The sequence below is a fragment of the Puntigrus tetrazona genome, unplaced genomic scaffold (genome assembly GCF_018831695.1).
Source record: "Puntigrus tetrazona isolate hp1 unplaced genomic scaffold, ASM1883169v1 S000000609, whole genome shotgun sequence".
Lineage (NCBI taxonomy): Eukaryota > Metazoa > Chordata > Actinopteri > Cypriniformes > Cyprinidae > Puntigrus > Puntigrus tetrazona.
The window spans coordinates 132,364-157,698 of record NW_025048239.1 but is presented as its reverse complement, the minus strand read 5'-3'; the positions used below and the strand labels follow the sequence as shown (position 1 = coordinate 157,698).

General features: G+C 41.3%; 1 pseudogene; it reads left to right on the top strand.

The window, feature by feature from the left end:
• Positions 1-23,723: 23,723 nt before the first annotated feature.
• The window catches only part of LOC122334664, a 30,513-nt pseudogene continuing 28,901 nt past the window's right edge, over positions 23,724-25,335 (top strand).

Here is a 25,335-nt window from a genome sequence, read left to right as displayed (position 1 = left end):
TTTCATTTCTTATGTTGTTTTTTTTCTTTAAAAGTATTTTTACTTTTTCATTTCTTATGTTGTTTTTTTTTTCTTTAAAAAATTTTATTTACTTTTTGTAATTATTTTGTTTTCATTTCTTATGTTAATGTCACTAAAAAGCCACAAATTTGTGACTGATTATTACAAAAATATTATTTTTTTTCAAAAGTATTTTTATTTTTTTTCATTTCTTATGTTTCTTGTATGTTTTATTTTTTCTTTTCAAAACTTTCTTTACTTTTTATAATTATTTATTTTTTCATTTCTTATGTTAGTCACTAAAAAGCCACCAATTTGTGACTTTTATCAAAAACTTATTACAAAAATATTCTTTTTATTATTATTATTATTTTTGACTTTCAAAAATATATGCTTTACTTTTTTTTTCATTTTTTCATTTCTTTCATTTTATGTCACTAAAACGCCACAAATTTGTGACTGATTATTACAAAATTTTTTTTTTTTTTTCAAAAGTATTTTTACTTTTTTCATTTCTTATGTTGTTTTATTTTTTTTTCTTTTCAAAACTTTTCTTTGCCTTTTTGTAATTATTTATTTTATCTTTTCTTATCTTGTTTTATTTTTTTTCTTTTCAAAACTTTTCTTTACTTTTTGTAATTATTCATTTCTTTCATCTCTTATGTTAATGTCACTAAAAAGCCACCAAGTAGTGACTTACTTTACTTTCTAGAATAGTATTTTTAAAAATGTTATTTTCTTTTTTTACATTAATGTTACTTAAGAAGCATCAATGTTACATTTATGATTTACCTTTCATTAAGAATTTGTGAAGCACTAAGTAACTATGTTTCCATGCACTTTTTCTATGTTTTAGTTTCTACAGACAGCAGCACTCTGAAATATTACATTCTTTTCATTCTTGTATTTTGCTGTCTGCCTGTGCTCTGATGTGCATGAAAACAGTCTTCGTTTTACCTAGACCTCCAGAGTATCATCCAGCGGTGCTCTTCCAGCTGCTGGAGCGTCAGCCGTGAGCTGGATTACGGCTCAAACTATGGAAAATAAGGTCATGGTACGCTGGGAAGAGTTCAGAGAGAGCATGGTTAGTATCCTCACATCAAACGTAACAGTAAACGCGTCATCTGAACAGGAAAACTGAGTGCTCACCAGTGGATAAGGTGGGATCCATCTTGAGGTAGCCATGCTGAATGGCATCAAAGCTTTCAAATGGCAGATATCTGTGCATGATCTCAAAGAGCAGAACTGCCAGTGCCCAGACGTCTGCTTCTGCGGCGTGGAAAACAGAGTGCATGAGGACCTCAGGAGGGGTGTATGCCTCTGATCCTGTTAAAAAAAGACACACGGTTTCAGTGCTTCTGCACGCTTCACCATCAACAACACAACGTCACGCGATAATCAGCAGGACTCACCTTGGTATTCGCTGCTGTTAAATCCCTCGCTGCGGATCAGACGAGCGCAGCGGAAGTCAAAGAGATTGAGCTCCAGACTGTGGAGAGTTACCAGGATGTTCCTTGAGCGGATATCACCGTGATAAACTCCATGCTTATGGCAGTGTTTGACGGCATCAAGCACTTGATACATGAACAAGCGTGCTTGTGCTTCACTGATGGGGCCGTTGAACAAGATGTAATCCTCCAAGGTCCTGCAGGGTTCAGGGTAATCCATAATGAGAGTGAAGCTGCTCTCATTCTCCACCCACTGGTGTAGCCGAATGATGTTGGGGCACAAGGGAGCTTCTCCCAGCCGGAGCATCAGAGCCACTTCAGCAAGCACCGGTTTGGAGTGACCAGGCTGAGGAGAGACAAACACAAGATCTGTTAGTTTGCCGCCTTCTGTTCCAGCTGCATGTCAGCTACAGGTTATAAAACACACTTATTCTGCAGGTTTAGCCAACTTACAATGTCAAGATAGCGGTCCGCTTTGCGCTTGGGAATACACTTCAGAGCGACCTTCACTTTGTCGCTGAATAAATGTGTTCCCTCATAGACCTTGCCCGAAGTTCCCGAAGCGATCAAATGTCCCACTTCAAACAAAGACACAGTGGATCCTGAAAAGCACACAGAAACAGAAGATGGACTGTAAGTTCCTTTGATTGTCAACAGCAGAGTTGAAGTTAAAAGTTGATGTAATTTCCCAACAACAAAATGATGGCCAGTGAAAATGTTGAGTGGCTAGTAAATTTGGAAAAGTCTATAGCATCAATAAAGAGAAAATAAGACAGAGCAGAAATGACATGTTGCCAAGCGGTAATGGCTCACCTTGGGGCAAATCGATTTCTGGATCAGGAGACACTGTGTCCGGTGTCTTTTCTGACTTGATCGACGGTGACACTGAACCGGACCCGGAACCAGACACTGGAGAGAGCAGAACTGCATCATGGGCCTCAATCTCGGGGACATCTTCTTCCTCCTCAGGAGAGGACTGGAGGTCTGCAGAGACCTGGTCCTGCTCCTCCGGCAGAACGAGCTGGGATTGCTCGAGATGCGGCTCTGCTTTAGGAGGCTGGACTCTGTCCTGGTCACAGCAGGGGAAGAGCTGCTTCACAGCCTTACATGCTCTCCGGAAGAAGGCACGGACAGCTTTTCTCTTCCTTCCTTTCTTAGCTTTTTCTGAAACACATGAAGAGCAAACCATTAGAAACATCCCTGACCACAGATTACTGTGAACTACTAATTAAACATGGAAACAGCACAACAAATGTCATTGTCAAATTATTAAGTCTTATTAAGTCTACCGTGTACATTTAATACATTACTATTGCATACTGTTTTATAATGTACTACAGTACGGAGATGCAGATAATTGGCACTTTTTGCAATAAGTTGTATAAATAACAGAAAATGGTGTCAATAGAATCCATTGCTATTTGCTCTTAGTGTAAACTGAATCAATAGCTAAGAAAATATGCTATTTTCACTGCAAAATAACCTCTATTGCTATTTACACTTAGTGGAAACAGATGCTGCCAATTAATTATTGACAGACAGAAATAACAATAAGTAAAGTAACAATGGCTCACTGTGACTCGGATTCAGAGCAGATGAATCTGGAACAGGCGTTTCCTCGATGATCCTGGAGGAACACGGCACATACAGCGGCAGCTCCAGATCGGCGCACACCTGCCCCGGCAGACACAGCAGCTCAGGAACAGCAGGATCCACGGCAGCTGACGGACCTGGGACAGGCGTCCCTCATGATCGTCAGATGAGCGTCCGTCTGAGCTGAGAGACTCTCCACCGGTCCGGCCCGCGGAAGAACCGCCGCTTCACAGCTTTGCACAGCTTCCTGAAGACGACTCTCGCTTTCTCCTTCTTCCCTTGATAGCTGTGCCTGGAATGAAGAAGAGAAAACAGAAAAATATTAGAAACAAACATCTCTAACCACAGATCAGAAACAGATTACTTTTCGACACATTTCTGACAGTGAACTGATTCAAGCTGAAAATAGTACAGCTCTAATAATGAGACATAGAAAATCTGCAGTTAAGGTAAAGGCCGGTTTTACCTCTTATCGTGACGTCTTAGTTGTGTTCAGAGTCTACTAACAGCGAATCTTTTAAGTTTAACTGCTTCAAGAACTAGTAAGAAATGTCATGTAGCTTTCCACCTGCTAAACTATTTTATGAATAAATTTGCATTGCTAACAAAAAGTTTCTGTTCGAGTTTGCTCTGTTTACCCTATTGTTTTTTTTAATATTTATTGGCTCTATGAATTCTGGGGTTTCGTTATTAAACTGTTATAGATAGCCCATAGTATGACAAAAATATCTCTCTGAGCTGTTTGGCTCCTCTGGACGAGCGAGCATACAAGTTCATATTTTGCTGGAAAGCAAAGTCAAAAACTGAGCCAAAGACTGAGCTCAGACCGAGAAAGTAAAATAACACTACTTACTGCTGTTGATGTCCATCTCAGCTGCTGGGCTGTTCTCCATCGAATCGTTTGAATCGACACTTTTGAAACTCGAAGGTTTCGAAGCCCAGGCGGCTCGAGCGAGAGGCTTGCCCTCAGTTGTAGACATTTGTGAACAGTGTGAATATTCTGAAAAGACTGTCTGTAAATCGTGAATCTGAATAGTTTAAGTGAGTGGAATCAGTCGCTGCTTCTAACCGCTCACTCAACTAGATACGCGTCTGCCGTTAGAAGCGCGAGCGGGGTCTCCTATAGCCGCTGCGTTGTGACGTCACATTGGAAGCTCACGTGCTTTTTTTTTCAGAAGCTAACATGCTTTTTTTTGCTCGCCTTTCCACTCTGTTTTTTTGCTTATGAATGTAATTAAAGTCATGCAGAAGAGGCGAGACTCACAGCCTTTTCAGGAGAAAATGGAACGTTTTTTTGTTTAAAATAGTATTTTTTTAGGAAACATCACACAACCTCAGTTGTACATTTGTAACCACAGCGCATCTCACATCAACCAGCTGATTCATTGCTGAAAGATTCAGTGTTTTAAACGAATCGGTGTCATTAGCCCATGCTTAATCTTCTGGGGTCTCTTATTAGTTATGTTAGTGACGCAGTAGGACAACTTTTCACTGCAATAAATTTAGGTTTTCACTAATATATTTCACTTTATCAGCAAAACGGCATAAATGTAGTTGAATTGTTTAAAAAAGAAAACTATTTCACCAACTTGTTGGAATTTTTAACAATTAAATTCAATGTACGAAACAAATGGTATTTATAGTCAATATTTAATATTTACTTGTACATTTGACAATATTTAATGGTATTGTGTTGGATGGGAGTATGCATGGAAATGATATGCAAATGAGGTTATGCATAATAAAAAACTAAACGTTGCAAGTCGTTGCACATACGTACACTTTTAATATGAAATCTGGGCAGTTTTATAAATGAATCCCCTGATGAATCTCCCGTTTGAATGAATCATTTGAATGAACGATTCCATGACTCATGCATTAAACACTACTGGCACTTACTGGCGTTTAAATGTAGTGTGATGGGTGTTAATAAGAGTGTTCATGTATTCTTTCTTATTTATCTCAATTCTTTAGCACATCCAATAGTGAATAATAATTTGACGATGTAACAGAAGCTTTGTACTCTCTCTTATCTAGCACTTTAGATACAATTGCTCCTTTTTGTTTAAGAAAGATGAAAGAAAACAATCTGACTGATATAATAAGCATACTCACACTGTCACCAAGCCAGCAGAGGGAGCCTGTTTCCTCTGGATGATCTGTGATCACTCCCCAGAGCTGCTGCTACTTCCTGTTTGATGACCGCCTTCCCAGAGCCGCTGCCCAAGATGGCCGCCTTCCCAGAGCCGCTGCACAAGATGGCCGCCTGCTCTGAGCCGCTGCCCAAGATGGCCGCCTGCTCTGAGCCGCTGCACAAGATGGCCGCCTTCCCAGAGCCGCTGCACAAGATGGCCGCTTTCCCAGAGCCGCTGAGCCGCTGCAGATGGCCGCCTGCTCTGAGCTGTTTTCAAGATGGCCGCCTGCTCTGAGCCGCTGCCCAAGATGGCCGCCTTCCCAGAGCCGCTGCCTGCCCAAGATGGCCGCCTTCCCAGAGCCGCTGCCCAAGATGGCCGCCTTCCCAGAGCCGCTGCTGCACACAAGATGGATGGCCGCTTTCCCAGAGCTTCCAGAGCCTGCTGCACAAGATGGCCGCCTTCCCAGAGCCGCTGCACAAGATGGCCGCCTGCTGAGCTCTGAGCCGCTGCCCAAGATGGCCGCCTTCCCAGAGCCGCTGCCCAAGATGGCCACCTTCCCGAGCCGCTGCCTGCAAGATGGCCGCTCCCAGCCGCTGCCCAAGATGGCCCAGCGCTTCCCAAGATGGCCGCTTCCCAGAGCCGCTGCACAAGATGGCCAAGATGGCCGCCTTCCCAGAGCCGCTGCCCAAGATGGCCGCCTCCGCCTTCCCAGAGCCTGCTTTCCCAAGATGGCCGCCTTCCCAGAGCCGCTGCCCAAGATGGCCGCCTTCCCAGATGGCGCCGCTGCACAAGATGGCCGCTTTCCCAGCAGCCCAAGATGGCCGCTGCCCAAGATGGCCGCCTTCCCAGAGCCGCTGCCCAAGATGGCCGCTTTCCCAGAGCCGCTGCCCAAGATGGCCGCTTTCCCAGAGCTGTTTCCCAAGATGGCCGCCTGCCCTGAGCTGCTACCCAAGATGGCCACCTTCCCAGAGCCGCTGCACAAGATGGCCACTTTATCTGAGCAGCCCCAGCTGCCCAAGATGGCCGCTCTGCCCTGAGCCGCTGCCCAAGATGGCCGCCTTCTCTGAGCCGCTGCCCAAGATGGCCGCCTTCTCTGAGCCGCTGCCCAAGATGGCCGCCTTCCCAGAGCCGCTGCCCAAGATGGCCGCCTTCCCAGAGCTGGTAATACTACTGTGCTTCCAAGATCGATATAAAAGATCAGAGATAAAATTGTAACCATGCAGCTGTCAGCTACAGTATCACATCAGATCCTATTTTGATAATTATTAATTCATCATTGTCATTAACATATGTCCCCAAATCCTTAAAAACCTTCTCAATAAAAAAAAAACATACATTCTAAATCATAAACATCTTAAAGACATCTAATAGACGTCTATTTGACACCTTAAAGGAGATGTCCAATAAGCGTATTGCAGATTGGCAAATAACCTAAATTATATGCTTTGGAGTTGTAAATGCAGACATCAAATAGTTTTTTCCTTGGGTTAGGTTTTGTTAGGTTTTGCAGAAGTATACACTTGAGTGTCATGGGCATAAAAATGAAAATGAATACCATAGAAACTAAAAGTACGGCCAAGAGGTAGGATATAAATAAAAAAGGAGGACCAACACCTACCCCTGAGGAACACCATGAGTAACTGGGATAGGATCTAAACGTGCATTCTTAATCTGCACAAAACTTTGTTTCACTTAAATAAGATGATAAGATTATCAACTATTCCTATGGATGCCAATCGTTCCAATAATATTGAATAACTAATAGTATCAAAGGCAGCACTGATATCTAAAAGTATAGGAGTCGTAGAGAAGACCAGAATGAGCAGCTAGGAGAAGATAATTTACAACCTGAACAAAAGCTGTTTCTGTACTTTGTTTGGGCCTAAAGCCTGACTGAAAATGCGTATAAATATCATTACTTTGCAGGTGAGATTCGAGTTGAACTGCTGTTTTTTTTTGAGTAGTTTTTAAATAATAGGAAGATTTGAAATAGGCCTATAATTATTAGGATTATTAGGATCAGCACCAGTCTTTTTAAGAAATGCAGCAATGGAGGCCATTTTTAAAGATGAAGGAACAGTAGCAGAAATGATAGAGGAAACTGAAAGAATACAATACGTAATTAAAACAGTATGTAAAGGATCAAGTGAACAGGTGGAACCTTAGACTTCATAATCTGCTCAGTAATATACTCAACTGAAAGCAGCTCAAAATTAGAAAAAGTATTTGCAGACCAGCAATTGTGATTATGTACATTTTGATAATATTTTTTTATAATGACATTAAAACAGAGTTAAGTAAACTTATATATGTATAGTATCAGTCTTAGCGTCTAAAAAATTTGAATAAGACACAAATTGATAGTGAAACAGTATTGTGAGATTTCCACAGTTTGTTAACAGCACTGAATAAAGTCTTTGTATTTGATTGACCATTAGCAATAATATTTTCATAGATGATTTTGCTCTTTCCAATGCAGTCTTGTAGCAAACCAGATGTTCAAATTACATCTGTTTCTGTCTTTCAAGACCAGTTCTTTTACGTAATCTCTACAATCGACAACCAAAAGATTTTTGATGTCGGGTTCTCAAAGGAGCTGATAAAATCGAGACTGTTATTATGAAAATGTTCCAAGTCAGATGTAGAAGTAGAAAAACAGCACTGGTTTATATAATAATCAATCATTTCATCCAAGACATTAATATAATTTTTTTATTTAATGAAATCAAATAATGAGGTTTAACTCTTACGAAGGAAAGAAAAATATTAAATAATATGAGCTTATGATATGAAATAGAAAATTAAATCAAGGTAAGATTATGAAGTAGAACACCAGAACAATACACAAGTTCCAAGATATTATCTGCATTATGTGTTGGAAAGTTCCTTACTGCACAAGGTCAGCCCTGTCCAAAAATAAATTAAAGTAATTATATTGAGTGCTAACATTATTATCAGATTTAATACTAAAATCTCCCAACAACATGATATTTGGATATAAGGTATACAAATGAGTTAAAATAGGAAAAAAAAATTATATATATATATATATATACGAGTCGGCTGCCCTCCACTTTATTGTCATCATCACCCCGTCCTTTATTCGCCCTTCACCAGGCTCCCGACGGGAGTGGGCGTGTCCGAGAGGAGGGGCGTGGTATTGGTCAGGTCTGGCGGCGTGTGACGAGGAAGTGAATTAACCCTCGTTACACGCCGCGCGTTAAATATCGAGCGCCTCCTCTCGAGAGCATCACCCGTGCATGCACGCTGGTGTCCTCATGGGTCCAGAAAGGGTGCGTGAAGTAGCTCGCCCGCCGCCAGAGAAGCGCGTCATGGGACCCGAGTGAGTCAGACGATGACTGCACCTGTGTATTGCTGACGCCGCCAGGATGCCGAGCTATTTATCCCCTTCAACTCTGCCGACCGAGTAAGCCGCCGCCCTCTCGCTCTGGACCAGAGAGGGGAGCACGTCGGCCGCCGGACTCCGCCCCTTACCTATACCCTTCCCCTGGAGCACTGCCTGACCTGCACTACCCCTGCAGCACGACGAGGACACCAGTTCCCCCTTTATTTGGACACTTTTCCCCTGGACACTTTATTTTTGTATATTTTGTTTAATAAAAAGCTTCTCCAAGGCCTGGCGCCACGCCCACTGTGTCTGTCGTTGGCTCCTCCTGTCACTATATGTATACATATATACATATACATATATACATATAGCAGATGCCTTTGGTGGCCCTTTAAATCAAAACAAGAAAAGCTGGAATCAGGCCTTTAAGTTGTATAGCCAACATTTCAAAAGTTGATAGATCTGATATCAAAATCGGACAGACTTTATACCACTCACAATAAATAAGAGCAACTCTGTAATGAGGGCACTGAGGCGGTGTTAGAATCCATTTGCAGGCTTCATTCAACAAACGAGAGACAAGAATCAGAAACGGGCAGTAGGTCAGCAACAAAGCAGTCAGGATCGGTTTCCAAGTTAGAGGGGCAAATCCGTAGGCATGGTAGAGTAGCAGGCAGAGGGTCGATGCACAGATGAACAATCCAATCAGGCAAACAAATCAAAGGGGCAAGTGTAAGGAGTAGAGAGAGCAAACAGGCAAAGATCATACACGAACAGCAATCAAAATAAATAATGGAAACGCTTGGTAAGGCAGGATTAGCTGGCAATAGTTCACGTAGAAGAGTTTGTGAGCTCTGGTTTTGGCTCTGGAGGCGCGGGCACTGGAGGCTTTGCACGAGGCGCGGGCACTGGAGGCTTTGCACGAGGCGCGGGCACTGGAGGCTTGCACGAGGCGCGGGCACTGGAGGCTTTGCACGAGCAGCGGCTCGGGGAAGGCGGCCATCTTGGGCAGCGGCTCTGGGAAGAAGGCAGCCATCTTGGGCAGCGGCTCGGGGAAGAAGGCAGCCATCTTGGGCAGCGGCTCGGGAAGAAGGCAGCCATCTTGGGCAGCGGCTCGGGAAGGCAGCCATTACTGGATTTGATGCTGTATCCTTTTCCTCCTCAACACCCAACGTGAAAGCTGACCCCACAGTCACTAAACCGAACTCAATAAACTGAGCAAGTGACTCACGTGGACCCTCACGAACAAGTTTTGCCTTGAGAGGCTGATTTACTCCCTCATGATACAACTCAATCAATAAACATTCAGGTATGTCAGAGAGGTAAGCCATATCCAGAAACTCTTGAGTATAATCCTCAATTGATCGGGTGCCTTGCTTGAGGGCCAATAAACATCTAGCGAGGGTCCTACCTGGCCATGGATCAGATGAAAAGCCGCTGGATCCTGGTGTGAGGTTGCATTCTGTCATGAATGAGGGGCCTGAGGCGTGCAGATCCATGTGCAGGCTTTTATTGAACAACGGCATGGTCAAAACAGGCAGGCGTCAAACAGGGCAAACAGATGTATAAGAGGCGAGGCAATAACAAAATCCAGAGACAGGCGGTGGTCAGGTCAGGCAGCAAACAATCACAGAATCTAAAGACAGGCAGGGTCAAAACCAAAGGATCTACAACTTAGGAAACTCGGAAACTACAATACAACAGGCGGAACAATGCAACCTGCAGGTGAGAGGCCTTCTACTGAATTTATAGTCCTCAGACAGGAAGTTGTCACAGAGGGAGTGAATGCAGATCACCCAGAGGTCAGGGCTCCCTCTGCTGGCTTGGTGACATAATGTATGCATTTGCGGATTCATCTGCTGATCCTTCATGTCGGAAACAAGTCACGATGACCCAGTATTGAATATGTGTCAACATAAACGCGATGTTCTACATGTTTAAAGTATAAGGGTGTGGAAAGAATACGGCTTATAAACTTGTTAATTTCGCTTAAAACTTTAAATATAATTTGCATGCACGATAAACATAGAGACTCAGTGATAGTACACAAAATATGTGTAAAAGGCCGGGTAATTTACATAATGTTTAGCTATCATCATACACAACACTTGTATTAGGTTTTAACATAAAAGATAATAGTCTGTTTACAATTTAGATGCTTTTAGTATGAAAGCAGGCAAAGAACCGTGAAGTAGCGTGACGCAGTGTTTGCTGATGACGGCGATTACTATGTGGTGATTTACCTCCTTTTTATTTACAATATGCTGAATATAAGCTATTAAACAAGAACTTTTCAAACTGGTTAAACAGTGACTTCAATACACAAAACAGTTATCAAATACTATAAAACACATATCCGTTAACTGCTTTCAGATAGAATCTTGTCGCCAAGTTTATAAACAACCTGAAAATATGTTAAAACCCATCAGACATAGTTCACACAATGATCTAATGCATTCAGTACACCTTCATCTGCCTAAAAAGACAGTCAGACACAAAAATTTAGTTTTTTTCCACTTGTGCTCCATTTTCTAGGCTTTTTTTTTAAGATTGTCAGATTGTTTTCCTTCCTCTTTCTAAAGCATAAAGGAGCAACTGTATCTAAAGTGCTAGAAAAAAGAGAGTGCATCGTTTCTATTACATCAAGTTTTTCTGCTGTGGAGATTACTTAGCACTCTTTTGTGGTGAAAGTGATGGTTCTACCATATTTGTAATAAGGTGCAGAGTTCACACAAGTGATCTGAAATATTATAATTTTGCTGCTGAATTTCAACCATATTAACATCAGTTCCATAAGCTAGTATTAAATCTAGATTATGATTTTGACAAATGGAGTTCAGAACATCTAAGAAAGCATTTTTCATTATCAACATGGATATTAAAATCCAGCACCATAACCATGAGTTATACTATGAGTCTGCCCTCTGAGAAGTACTGAGAATATTGTTATAAATTGTAGCAACACCTTCCCTTTACTACCTTTTAGACATGGCTCCTTTCTGTAAAGTCCACAAATTGGCCCAAGGAAGGCATCCAATGGTGGATGAAGGTTTCCTGCATGTTCTTTCTCCTTAGTGCGTAATGTTATTTAATTAAGGGATAAACTCGAATCTGACTCCATTTTATTAATTAATCTGACTCCATTGTATTATGACCTCGAATTTTAGGTTCAAATCCAAATTGGTTATTTGTCTATTTCTAATTAGTATTTGAATATTTCTTTACTCTAGTTAATTCTTTATTATTGACTATATCTTGGCCATTATTAATTCCTCATTGTTATTAGGATATGTTCTCAAAACCTTCAAACTGGCAGTAGTTAAGCCTCTTATTAAAAAACTTGACCCCAAAGACTTAGGAAATTACAGACCAATCTCTAATCTCCTTTTCTGTCAAAGAAACTAGAAAAGTAGTATCCTCACAACTGTATTCATTTTTAGAAAAAAAGGGTATTTGCTAGGATTTCCAATCAGGTTTTAGACCGTACCATAGTACTGAGACTGCTCTCATTAGAGTTACTAATGACCTGCTTCTATCATCGGATCGTGGTTTTATCTCATTATTAGTGCTATTACATCTTAGCGCAGCATTCAATACCATCGATCACAACATTTTCTTGGATAGACTAGAAAACTATGTTGGCATTAGAGGAAGCGCCTTAGCTTGGTTTAAATCATATCTATCTGACCGCTATCAGTTTGTAGCAGTAAATGAGGAGGTATCATATCAATCACAAGTGAAATATGGAGTTCCTCAAGACTCAGTGCTAGGACCGTTACTTTTTTCAACCTATACATGTTACCTCTGGGAGATATATTATCAGGAGACATAGTGTTAGCTTTCACTGCTATGCTGATGATACTCAGCTCTATATTTGAGCGCAGCCTGGTGATACACACCAAATAATTGGACCTAAAACCTCCCATGTAATAATCTAGAACACAGTCTAACAATTGATGGCTGCTCTGTTAATTCTTCATCATCAGTTAGGAACCTAGGTGTGCCGTTTGACAGCAATCTTTTTTTTGAAAAACATGTTTCAAGCATCTGTAAAACTGCGTTTTTCCATCTTAAAAATATATCTAAATTACGACCTATGCTTTCAACCTCTAATGCAGAAATGTTAATTCATGCGTTTATGACCTCTAGGTTAGATTATTGTAATGCTTTTATTGGGTGGTTGTTCTGCACGCTTGATAAACTTCAGCTGGTCCAAAACGCAGCAGCTAGAGTCCTTACTAGAACTAGGAAGTATGATCATATTAGCCCGTTCTGTCAACACTGCACTGACTCCTTATCAAACATCGGATAGATTTTAAAATCTTATTAATTACCTATAAAGCCCTGAATGGTTTAGCTCCTCAATACCTGAGCGAGCACTTATCACATTATAGTCCTGCCCGTCCGCTGCGTTCTCAAAACTCTGGCCATTTGATAATACCTAGAATGTCAAAATCGACTGCGGGCGCCAGATCCTTTTCTTATCTAGCACCTAAACTCTGGAACAATCTCCCTAACTCGGTTCGGGAAGCAGACACACTCTGCCAGTTTAAATCTAGATTAAAGACATCTTTTTAACCTAGCCTACACATAACACACTTTTTATTATTCAAATCCGTTAAAGGATTTTTTAGGCTACATTACTTAGATCTGCTTGAACCGGGAACACTACTCCTAAAACACAATGTACTTGTGACATTATAAAAGAATGGCATCTACGTTTGTGGATTCAAATGTATTCTTACTGCATTGTTGTCACACAACGTTTCTCCTGTTTTCAGTGTCGGTGTTGTTGAGAATGTCTTTAAACAACTTTAAAGGCATACCATGAGTATGTCGGTTCCAAAACACCTGAGAAGAGTTAGTTTAAATCAACCTCCAACTGGTTACCCAGAGTTAATGCGTGTGCACGGTGCATATATAAAAGACATTTTCAATGGATCGCCGTTTTCACAAGTCACCATGGAAACTCAAATCGAGTCGAATTGTCGAGAAAGGGCGTCTTTGTATTCTTAGACCCAGGACGGTAGGTGATCTTGAAATGGAAGCGAGAAGAGAGACCACCTGGCTTGTCTTGGATTGAGTCGTTTGGCTGTACGGATATACTTGAGGTTGCGATGGTCGGTAAGAACGGTGAAAGGTTGTGACGAGCACTAGCCAGTGTCTCCACTCTTCAAGAGCGGCTTTCATAGCCAGGAGTTCCCGATCCCCCACATCGTAATTTTTCTCGGCGTCCGTTGAGTTTTCGGAATAGAATGTGCAGGGAAAAGTCTGGGTGGTTCTCTGTGTCGTTGAGATAAAACGGCTCCTATGCCGGTGTTAGATGCACCCACCTCGACCACGAATTCTGTTTCTGGATTGGGGTGACGAAGAATAGGCGCAGAGTTCAAACGTTTCTTGAGTTCTTTGAAAGCTTCTAGGGCCCTGGGATTCCACTGGAGGCAATTCTTGGCTCCTTGCAAGGAGTGAAGTCAAGGGCACCGCGACTGTGCTGAAGTTGCGTATGAAACGCCTATAGAAGTTAGCAAATCTCAGGAGTCGTTGTAGTTCCTTGATGGATTTAGGATGGGCCATTGAAGGGCAGCGTCGACCTTCCTCTCGTCCATAGCAACCCCGTCCAAACTGATAATGTAACCCAGGAAAGATGTAAGGGTACGATGAAATTTGCATTTCTCCATCTTGGCGTACAGTTGATGTTGGATTAGTCTCTTGAGTACGGCTCTGACATGATTAACGTGATCCTCGAAGGAATTGGAGTAAATGAGGATATTGTCTATGTAGACTATTACCCATCGATTCAGCATATCCTGAAGACGTCGTTGATGAAGGCTTGGAAGACCGACGGACTTTGTTGTTCACCTGCCGCCTTCCCGTCAGCAGAGTGTTCAAAACCTTGCGGAACTGTCGCATGAAGTCATCGAATGAGGGAATAACAGATTGCCGCCCTCCCATACGGCGGTAGCCCACTCAAGTGCTCTCCCCGTGAGTAGCGAGCATGCAAAGGAAACGCTGCCTCGATCGGTGGGGTAAAGTGAGGTTGCTGCTCCATAAATAGCGAGCATTGGAGCAAAAGCCCTTTGCAGGTAGCAGGTGAACCGTCATACTTCTCTGGGAACGATAGTCGGGGCGTGGTAAACGGCGACGGACTGCTTGCAGCGGCTTGAATGAGAGGAGGTGAAACAATCGGGGGATTGGGCGGCGAAACATACAACACCTGCAGCGTTCTCCCCAGCTCCTCGGTAAGCGTGGTAAGTCTTTCGAGCTGTTGCTGATGAGCAGTTAACATGGTGGCTTGAACCGAAACGTCCGAGGAGATAGAAAGCCGCTGGATCCTGTAGTGGCGAAGTGTTCTGTAATGAGGGGTCTGAGTCGTGCGGATCCATTTGCAGATCGAGGTTGTACAGGCAGGTTTCAGTAAAGGTGAACAGGTATATCAGAGACAAGGTAGAATCAGGAACGATATTACCAGGCAGAGTTTCAAAGGCGGGCGGCAGACGATCACAGGGTCGATAAACAGTCCAATATCCAAGAGACAGGCAGCAGAGAATCAGAATCAGAATCAGCAGTAAACAGTCCAGGGTCCTACACAGAAGTCACGGAACAGGGATAACCGCTTGGAATTGTCAACCAGGGCAAGACAAGACTTCACAGTGAGAGAGTCAGGATGACAGAGTTATATAGCCCAGATAATGAGCTACACCTGGCAGGTGATCAGCTAAGTGGGTCACAGAGGGGAGTGATGGGAAATGGAGTTCGTGGGAGAGTTAATACTCAGGAGAGGAGCCCTCCGGTGGTGATCGGGAAGAGCCACAGAGACCGAACTAGTGACACAGCTAAAGCAAGAGTTGGCTTGGCAAAAAATAACAGACAGAGTAAATGCATGAGTGTATTAAATTACAAATTTGGTATTTGCTCCTGTTTTATTATAATGCAAAATAATAAAGTATGACTTATACATCCTTTTGAATATGTTATATCACTATGAAATCATTTACTTTTCCTGCCATTTATTTCTTTAGTTTAAAATAATAATGTATATTTCTTATTTAATAAGGTGTAATCCTTCTGGAGCCACAGGAACTTTAAGCCAAGTCAAAATGAAACACAAAAACATTCTGCAAAAAGGTAATATTTGATTACACAATTACTGAACTAATATTATAACAGGATTTAGAATATTCATTCTGTCATGTAGCTAATAGAAAGAAGACTGAAGCCCGTCTAACTGGCGGGGACCACCACCACCTCCCCTCACCCCATCTGAGGAGCTGGCTCTGTCCCTTAATAAAGGGCATACACCATACGCCACAAGTGATGGTGAAAAAATGGTGAAATGTAAGTTTACCTCTATGATTTGTTTTCATTTTTTGTCCTAATAAATTACTATCTCTGTCACTTAAAGGCTTTTTTTAAAATCTGTAGGTGTTCCTCTGGGCCATCTTCTTCAATACAAGGAGGGTGGCTCTCTCTTCTTATAGTGGCAATATTGTGAAGCACAACACAAGCCACTATAATGTTGCACGCCCTCTCTGGACTAACCCCGAGCCAGACACTGAAACCGAGATTTGAGGATCTCTATAGTCATCTCCACCTTGGCCCGTGTTTGGCTGTGAGCCAGGTTAAACCGTGTCTGTGGTCCAGGCTCAGGTTCAGGGTAGGGTGTCATTAAATAGGGCAGACAAGGGTATCCTCTGTCCCCCAGCAAGTAACCGTTGTACTGTCCTGTAATGATTGAAGTGTACAACACAAATATAGTAAAAAGAGAAAGAAAAATTGTATAAAGTAAAACATGCCCTGCTGAAATGTCTGGCATAATGATGACTCATGAAAATTTTGGCATCATGTACAGATCCTGGCCATTTTGCCTCGACATTGGTAATGATTTGGGTTGCCTCACATATTACCTAGTTAGTGGAAAAAGTAATGACTTTAATGATTTTAAGAAGGGAAAAAAGTCGTTACCTGCATATTGATACTATGAATAGATTTCCTATTTCCTATCATTTATTGATGGAGCTTTAATAGGAATGTGAGTGCCATCAATGAACCCAATTACATTTGGAAACCCTGAAACAGAAACTTATGGAAGTATGAAGTGTGTAAAAGTGCATAATGAATACATGTATAGATATACTGTAAATAATATGACTAAATATTAAATATGCGTCATAGATTTTACTACAAAGGACAAACCTGTCACTCTGTGGAATTCGTCTTTAATAACAAGCAGAGGTTTATGACCAGGAAACTGTACAAACGTGGGTAAGAACTGATTAAGTGCCAGACATACTGTACGAACGGCTTTACACACAGTTGCCTTTCTTTTGAAAAACGATAACGCTCTTTCAAATATTCATTAGGGTATGCAAACACATCAATACGTGGTCTTATAACCCTTTCCTGACAAAAAAAAATCTTGTATAATTTGTGCTTCTACATCCACAGGATCCTCCTCAAAAGGGCACGCCATGCTCACCAACCTTCTGAAATATAACCTGCTCCTGAGCAGGTTATCTTCAGAGAGTCAGTTGCTATGGTTACATACATACCCAGAAAGTTACCTCCGTTTTTGGAACCGAAAGTTGAGGTTATCCACGAACTTACCCTTAAACATACCCAGGTATGTCACATAACCTGCTTTCTGGAATACCCCCCAGGCAAATGAACTGGCAATACTTTGCAATGTGCACATGGAGGGCCTTTGGTTATAAAGCTCTCAAACAGAAAATGAATGACTGAGCAGAGGGGTTGAGTACAGCTAGTACTAAGGCAAAGGCTCCCTCTGCTGGCTTGGTGAAATTCCAGATGAGACCTTCCACAGAACTTTCCTTACACCAGTGTTAATTTTGACAGCAAATTTTAATTGAGGTTTAGTCATAGTCTTTTGACTAAAATGCTATTTAGTTTTAGTCATATTTTAGTCGTCTGAATTGTTTTTAGTTTTAGTCAAATTTAAGTTGATTATATGATTTTAGTCGACTAAATCTACAGTAAATTTAGTCAGCAAAATTTTAATGGGTTTAATTACAATGTAATGCATTTATTTAGCATTTTTCTATAATTTAAATTTGACAATAGCAAACCAAATTAGGCTGCTATCCCTTTAAAACCGAATTCACAGATACAATGTACTGACACAGGTTCTCTCTACCATTTACGTTCACTTAAGACTAAATAGAATGGTTGACAAAACAGACAATTCAACATCATTTTGAGTAATTCTTTGAGTTCATTCTGTGTGTGTACATGCTTCAGCGTCTGCACTCAAATACCGAACTATGAGTTCTCTCTTGCATCGTCAAATTTATCCATGTGCCTGCTCTTTTTAGATTTTAGCACAAATTTAGTACCTCCCTAACATTGTCGTCTTGCTTTTATTCATTGACAAAAATGTCAATAGATTTTTGTTATAGTTTTTGTCATTTAAAACTACTTTTATTATATTATATATTTATATATATATTATTTATTTTATTATATATTAGTTAAAATATATACACTCATTGTGTATATATTTTCAATAACTACTGAATGGTTAATAGTTTATTATCCATGTATATCGGCATACAGTTTTAATCTCTTTGTTTGAAACATTATTTTCAATCAGTTCTTAGTCAAATGTATCATATTTGTGTTATAGGAATCATGTAAAAATTTTAGTAACGTTTGGATCATGTGACTGGCAAGATCTAAAATTAAAAACAATACCTATTGGTTAAATTTGTCCAAAAAGCCTTTTAGCCAATCATTTAAATCACACTCTCAGCCATGATTTCAACATCTGGCTCTTAGTATACTTCTATTTGTTCTAACCCAATGGGAATACGCATACCCTTTGGGAACATAAGACACATGGAGGAGGAACCCAATAGAGATTTGGCCTTCGCCCTTCCTCTCTTCTCAAGACGGTAAATAATACTTATCCTTTGCCGTTGATGTCTTCAGTGTTCAAGAGGTTGCAGGGAGTGTCCATCTTCACTAAGTTAGATTTTCATAATGCTTACCATTTTGGTCCGCATCTACCTGGATGACTTATTGATATTTTCCTCTTCTCCCCAGGAACACGTTCAACACGTCAGGTGAGTGTTCCAGGGCTTTTAGGCAATGGGCTTTTTGTCCCTGATTCAAGGCCCTGCAGAGGTTCCTTGGGTTCGCTAAATTTTACTGGCATTTCCTTTTGCAAATTTTTTTTTAGCCACGCCTCTGAGCACCTTGACCTCCATTAGAATGGCGTTCAGGTGGTCGAGTGCAGCCGAGGTTGCCTTCAACAAACTGAAAAGCCACTTTGTTTTGGCTCCCATTCTTTGAGCCCCTGATCCCATACATCAGTTCACGGTGAAGGTCGATGTGTTCTATCTCAGCACGCCGCTTCAGACGACATAATACATCCTTGCAAGTTTTTCTTACATCATTTTTCTCCTGCCAAAGTTAATTACGACATTGGCAAAAGAGAGTTACTAGCTGTCAAGTTAGCATTGGAAGAGTGGAGACATTGGTTAGATGGTTCGGGATCCTTTCATAGTCTGGACCGACCATAAGAATCTTGAATATATTAGATCGGCTAAACATCTTAACTCTAGGCAGGCTGGTTGGGCTTTATTTTTGTACTAATTTGATTTTTCTATTTCCCTATTGGTCGGGTTCAAAAACATCAGTCCCGACGCTATTATCACGCATTTTTGATCATTCGGACCACCTGAGTGCATTGTACCTAAAAGATTAGTTGTGTCTGCAGTCACTTGGGAGATCTAATCAAAGGTCTGCAATAGCTTAGAAGAGGTAACACATCCTCCCGGATGTGTAGCGAGTCATTTGTTTGTGGTAGAGAGGTTAAGGTCAGATGTTATTCAGTGGGGTCATTCTTCCAACGTGGCTTGTCATCCAGGAATTGGTTGTACCATTTTTTTTGGTTAAACAATGATTCTGGTGGCACGCCATGGCTCGCAACATCCGAGAGTTTGTTTTGGCCTGTTCAGTTTGCGCTCATGGTAAGACTTCCAATCGACCTCCAGAGGGGTTACTTTAACCGCTTGCACCAGATTTCATCACCGTTGTTTTAACCATAGTGGACCGGTTCTCAAAAGCAGCCCATTTTATTCCCTTGCCCAAATTATCCTCAGCCAAGGAGACAGCGGTTACTGTCATGGATCGCGTCTTCCGCATTCATGGCCTCCCGGTAGACGTGGTTTCAGACAGGGGTCTCCAATTTGTACCCTCTGCCCATGCCTTAGTCCAGAGGTGTTACCGCACCTGGACTAGAGCTCATCAGACTCTACTCCGGGTGAGGGCGCGCACCAACGCTAAAGCCAATCGCCACAGGTCAAAGCCTTCCGTCTACGACACTGGTCAAAAAGTGTGGCTTTCTACTCAAAACATTCCTCTTCCATCCGTTTCTAATAAACTAGCTCCTATTTCCGTTTCCTGTCACCAAGTTTCTTAGCCTGGTGGCAGTCCGCCTTAAACTTCCTCCAGCATACAGGAGAATTCACCAGTAGTGGGTGTGTCTGAGCGTGAGCGAGCTGATTGAGATCAGCTGTGGCTCGTTCACACTCACTATTCTGTGAGTTTGGTCTTGTCTTTTGTCAGTACCTCGTTCAGAACTCTGATTCTCTGAGTTTGTGGCTGCTATTCTCGCCGTGTGAACATTGAGTTCTGGACTCTGGTGGATTCTTTTTGTACCTCCTGGAATTCCTACTCAGAACCATATTACTCCCTGGATTTGTAAACATTCTTAGTCAGTAAACTCTGTTTTACCGTATTTGAATCCTCCAAGTCTGTTGGAATAAAATATTTGTAAGCTTCTATTTATATCTTGTATGTCTAATTTTCATGTATATATTTCTGATCTTAATTTTAAACCATTCGTGGTAGTACGATTACTTGTAATTATTTCAATTAATTACAATAGCTTTCAAAAATTAAGTTTTTTTGTCTATCAATCTGACAATCTATTTGGCAGCAAGCAAATAATATATGTATTTTTTGTTGGTTTTTGTTTGCTTATATATTATGTTGTTGTAACTGAGCTTTTAAAATAACTGTATTTGTGAAAGTATGTTTTGTATGCTTTATATTTATATTATAACTTAAACACTGTTTTATGGTATGGTGCAAGCCTACGTTATTCTAGTTTTCATGTGTTATTTAAACTTCCCTGTGAATACACATCTGCTTTTCACTTTCAATTTGTTGCCTGTCTCATCTTTTTAAACACTCCCAGATCAAACACAGTGCAGTGTGAGCGAACATTACATCTGTAGCAGCGTGGACGCACGTGTTGGAAGAGTTCACTTGCAAAAGAGTGCAAAAACACAACACAAAAAAACAAATGAGAACGCTGCAAAATGAAACGGGCTTTGTAATATAAATTACTTAACATATTTCTGAAGACTGTTGCTGTGAATATGCCCCCTGAGCCTAATGGTCAGATCCTTAGGAAAGAGCGCTCATGAACTGAATTGAGTGAAACTGATAGGAGATGCCTAGAAAACGAGCAGTGCTGTGGGAGCCCAGGTTCAGCACTGAACAACCTGCAGCCTGTTTTCTCTGTTTAGGGATGTTCTGGGTGCAGTAGTGTGGAGTGGTTAGGGAGATGGACTACAAATACACCGGGGTCTCCCTGTGCAGGTTTGAATCTTGCCGACTACGCCGTTTGCTTAGTTCCAATAAGAAGTGGTTGTGTCTTTTTTTTACACCACCACACACTTTTGTGCTCCCCCTCTGTATTGCATAAACAGTGGCACGCTGTGATCGTATAGCTGTTCAATCTTAGTGCAGTAGATGCTTATCAAGCTTATCACCCTTTTAAATTGGAACCATTCATTGGAAACCTCCACCACGTCTGGGAGAAGCAACAAAAACACCTGGAGTGCATCCAATACCCTCCACATGTGGAATTATACACAAAGACAGAGACATTTCAGAAGGGTGGCAAAGTCCTTTGTGCAGTCCGTTGTACAGCGTTGCAGTCAGGAAAAATCCTGGTATCTGCTGATGGATTTGGCCTCTTTTCCATTTCTTTTATTTATTTGACATTCATTCATTAATGTGAGACTTTTTATTATTGCCTGTCTAGTGGAAGTCATTTCTGAGTTCAAATATCAATTATGAGAAACGTAATGTTTTGATGTTGAAGATGTTGTTTACCACATTTCTGCACACAGAAATAATAGGCCTTTACTGTGATTTGCTGTCAATCACGAACCAGACATTTGTTCGTGGTGTTAGCGTGCAAAAGCCTCTGCCAATAAGACACCCAGGTAAATCATCTAAGTGTGCTCGACTGTGCTATTTTGAGACACCATGAATATGTACTAAAATGCACTTTTAACATACTATGTTTTTAAAAATGTATTTAGTAAACACTTGTAACACACTTAAAACCATATTTTATACAATAGTACACTCAAGTGTAATATAAGTGGTAACTAAATAAATTTAAATACGAAGGTAGTATGTTAAAAGTATATTTTATTTCATATTCATGGTGTCTCAAATTAGCACAGTTGAGTGCACTTAGATGATCTTAAGAAGTACTAAAAAATAGTGTGTGGAAATAGAGCACTTTAATTACTTTAAAGAAGTGTACTTGTTTTTTACCCAGGCCATTTAGAAAAAGCACATTTATCTTACTAGAGACCCAAAGCAACCAATACTAGACCTGTTGTTCTTATTATGCCTAAATATAACAAATAATTTGAAATAACTCAATAAATTAACTCATTCTTATTATTCGGGAGCTCTGTGCTCTCGTGTGCTGGTAGGTTTTTTTTTTATATATAATTCTTCAATGTTTTTGTATCTGTGATTATGCTTACTGTGTGTGTGAGTGTGTGTGAGTGTGTGTGTGTGTGTGTGTGTGTGTGTGTGTGTGTGTGTGTGTGTGTGTGTGTGTGTGTGTGTGTGAGAGAGTGTGTGTGTGTGTGTGTGTGTGTGTGAGAGAGAGAGAGAGATAATTATTTCACTGTATGACATTCAAAATAAGCCACTGTCACATTAATAAGGGATTCATTAAATTATCTGTAATATTTCAGTCGGAGAAAGAAGCCGGCTGCAGTCAGAAACAGGCAACCAAAATGAAGTGAAGTGGAATTTGTGCTCTGCATTATTTAAGTAAAACTACAGAATTCAGTTTTGTATTTTTGAGTAATAGGGCACGTCCTTCATTCCAACATAAAAAGACATTTCTGGAATCTGCATCTGAAAAAGCATTTAGATGTATTTACACAGTTTATGTATTTCAGAGGGGACGCGGATGCATTTAAACTGCAGTTACAGATTCATAAATAGGCCTAATATTTTGTTTTCAGTTTAAGTTGAATACTGATATTTGAACTAATTTAAAACGTGTGAAGTGTCTAATTAAAACCGCCGGTAGATGGCAGCTGGGGTTCAACAGATTAGTTCAAAAAGCTGCTTAATTCACGAAGTAAAGACAGTTCGTTAAACGTTAAACGAGTTTGGAGCTATTCTCGTTGGCAAAATGGAGGAGAAAAGCAATATTATGTCTAAAATGTAAGCTGCTTTAGTACAAAATGATTATTATTAAATGTGTTTGTGCTGCAGAAAAGCAATGCTCTTTGTGTGACACAGATGAAGTTGATTATATTGATTATATTGAATTATATAGATTATATTGAATTATATAAGCACAAAAAGCATACTATGAACTTTTGCGTCTACACTTTAGAATAGAGTTTTGAGTTTTAGACCACATCAACGTGCGTCCATTGTGTTATTAGGTGATAAAGCCGACCTGATAATGTCAAATCGCACACATTTCAAAAACGACATTATCGCAGACGATGTTGTCTTGCTCTTGAGTGGAAAAAGAAATGAGCGCGCACGTGAGCAGCCTTGCAAACGCTGATTCGTCAAACCGTGTTCTTCTGACTATTTTGTTGTAAGTAACGAATATACTTCGGAGAAACGCATCAGAGTAAAAGTATACATATTTTTTATAATAATGTTATTACAGGAAATGCCTCACAAAGATTACATTAGGGGTTTTACTGTTTTAATTGGGCTTACATTATTCATATGTATTTTAACCAAAAATGAATAAATAAATAAATGCCACAAGTGGGCGGGAGAGGCCCCTGGTCTTCTTCACAGTGGGGGTGATCGTCACGTGTTTAATATTGATCACCCGAGCCTTTTTCATAGTAGGTTTCGTCATTTCACTTCCGGTAAGCGCGGAGTGCCGCTCCGCCCCCCGAGCGTGAGTTGTGTTCGAGATAATAATAGAAACAGGGCAGGGTCCAGCAGACAGCGCGTTTCAGCCGAGCGCGATTTCGCAATTTAATGATAAACACAACGACACGAACAGGAACGGCGAGGTATGAGGAAACGCGTTTGATGTCGCGCGGTGAAACGGCTTGACGCGACACACGACGGAACCGCGTTACTTCACAAACTATGCACGCGCTCCTAGAAGCGAGCGCGAGTTCTTCGGCGTCGAGCGTGTTTCGGGTCGCGGCTGAAGCGCATCGAGTCTAATGTCGCTTCTTCGAGTCGTGACGAGCGCGTCCTTGATCCGTGCAGCTTTTGGATTCTTGCCATTTTCCAGTGCAGACCTATATGGTGCTAAGCGGATTTTTAAACGTTCATCTAAACATGAAACCGTAATCGCCTTTATCGCAGGTTGTCGGTGCTGATGACATCGCGTCGTTCGGAGCCACTGCCAGGAGCGGCAGCTATGAAGTGCGCCGGTTTAGGAGCCGTACTGCTGGGCTCGGGGTCCTGCTAAACTGATGAAAAGATGAATCCAGACCTGGAGGCCATTTCTCTTTCCGTACCCTCTCTTGACCAACCCCTAGACATGATGATGGGAGGTAGTAATGGAGAATCCAGTGGCAGCATGAATCCTGGTGCTGGGACCTTCTGGCAGGACCCCTCCATCTGTAAAAGCGCCAACCTTGGGGTGATCAGTTTGCCCTCGGACAGTGGGACCTTGTTGACCACGGGAAATGTAAGAGCCGAACCGTACAAGTGGCCTACGTGAGGAACTCTGAAACGAGCCAGTCTATCAGTCCCGAAAGCATGGCTTTACAGTGTCTGAAGGACGCTTGTGACATAGTGGGGTTTAAACTAGATATCGTCCCTTTTGGGAAGCTGGACTTTGGTGAAACGTCAGTGCTTGATCACTTTTACAATGCAGGTAAGTCTACTTGAAGCTTTGGTAGACGCGGTCTTCGCCGTCTTTTAGGTCAGCCTGGTTTCTCTCCGTTCGGTTTCTTGCTTTTCTTCACCAGGAACTCTCACGACCCGGGGCGGAGGGCCGTGCCTTTAATCTGATTTCCCTGAGAAATGACCGGCACTTAAAACGTGAATGAGAATGAAGCGTTGCGCAACGGCTTGAAAAGAAACTTTAAGATGCAGATGTTTAAATGAGCCACTGTCGAGTCGAGTGGAGCTAAAGAAAGTAAAACCAAAAGGGCTGAACCCGAAAAACATCCCGAAACACTGCGCTTTGTTATTGTGCGTCGCACAACTCTCCTCATCTCTGAGATCCACATTCGGTGACGAAGCACTGCATTTAAAGTAGTTTGATTTAACCATTTTGCAAACGTATTTGCAGCAGTAGTTAGAAACCCTAAAAATAAGCAAATTACACCCATAACTGTGTAGTAAGCGCACATTTTGTGGCATATAGGTGCCTACATCTACGCTATGTGACTGTTTTCCCCATTGGACGTCAACTTTAGCGTATTCTTTCATGTATGTGTAGATGAATTACTTTGAAGATCTGGAGTTTCTTCTGGACTTCATATCACAGACAGACTCTCAGATGCTCCTCAGGGTGTTTGGC